The sequence below is a fragment of the Elephas maximus genome, chromosome 17 (genome assembly GCF_024166365.1).
Source record: "Elephas maximus indicus isolate mEleMax1 chromosome 17, mEleMax1 primary haplotype, whole genome shotgun sequence".
Taxonomy (NCBI): domain Eukaryota; kingdom Metazoa; phylum Chordata; class Mammalia; order Proboscidea; family Elephantidae; genus Elephas; species Elephas maximus.
In genome coordinates, this window is record NC_064835.1 from 45,878,067 (window position 1) to 45,879,401 (window position 1,335).

Consider the following 1,335-nt stretch of genomic DNA (forward strand, 5'->3'; position numbering starts at 1 on the left):
CAGGCAGGCAGGGGCAGCAAGATGGTGCCACACACTCTGGTCCTCATGTCCCTGTTGCTCTGGGCCTCTGGTGAGAAATGAAAAGTGTTTCAATCTCTCTAGAGTAGTATCTTTCTAGAGTTGAAAAATGATTTTAACCTAGAGTGGGAAAGGACAGTTATTTGCAAAATGGAACCAATTATTTGCTGATATGTAATATCACTCGATGTTGTGCTATAAATGGCATATTTTAAGGTACGTGTGAAAAAGTGTGTGTATGTATGTATGCATGGTAATTGTCTACTCTGATTGCAGGTGCCAGTGGGGACATTGTGCTGACCCAGTCTCCAGCCTCTCTGGCTAAGTCTCAAGGAAAACGGTCACCATCAACTGCTAGGCCAGCCAGAGTGTGAGCAACGACTTCTCCTGGTACCAGCAGAAACCAGGACAGGTTCCTAAGCTGCTCATCTACGATGCATCGAACCAGGCATCTGGGGTCCCTGACCGGTTCAGTGGCAGTGGGTCTGGGACAGACTTCACTCTCACCATCACCAACTTCCAGGCTGATGATGCAGCAGTTTATTATTGTCAGCAGCATAATAACGTACCTCTCACAGGGCTTCAGCCTTCCACAAAAACCTCCCTTGGAGGGCTACAGGCCAGTGAGTCTTCACTGCACCAGCTGCTTCCTTTCTGCTTAGCCTTGAAAATCCATGCTTCCTCTGTCTGCCCCAAAGGCCACATCTATTGACGAATTTCCTGGAGTATTTGCAGGTTCCAGGAGAAAGTTAAGGCATGTGGCTTCCTCTGGATCCCCTTTTGTGGTAAATTATAGAGAAAAGAATGCTCTAAAAACCTCTTGTAGGCTTTCTCAGGAGTTTTCATATCACAGGAACCTGCTAGTTTCACAAGGATACATCACATGACTGATCTGGGGAAGGGCCCAGTGAGTTTTATACCCTGAAAGATTAGTTCTGTCTTCCTTGTGCTTTCTTTACTCTAAAACATTCTCATTTTAATTCCTGATTTTGCTGGACTCTTCCCTTTCTGTGCAACTACCCCTCACAGCTCTGGACCTAACCCAGTATTCAGTCTGGGCCCTTCATGTTTAAAGCTTCCCTCACGGAAGGTAATCTTCCTCTCTTTCTTTTTCCTTCCATGGATTCTGTTTTCCAGCCAAGCCTTCCTGGGCAATACAAACGAAGTTGTTTTCCTGCTCTGAGCTCCCATTTTACTGCCCTTTTCTCCTCTCTCCGTTTCTCTCAGTGGCACACAGTCTCTCAAAGGCCAGTCTCTAACTCATTAACCCTATCACTCTAGAAACAGGGGCCAGCTCTTACATGTTCTTTTTCATTA

At 46.0% G+C, this 1,335-nt stretch overlaps 1 pseudogene; it reads left to right on the forward strand.

The window, feature by feature from the left end:
- Positions 1-730, forward strand: LOC126060255 (immunoglobulin kappa variable 3-11-like; annotated as a pseudogene).
- The last annotated feature ends 605 nt before the right edge of the window (positions 731-1,335 follow it).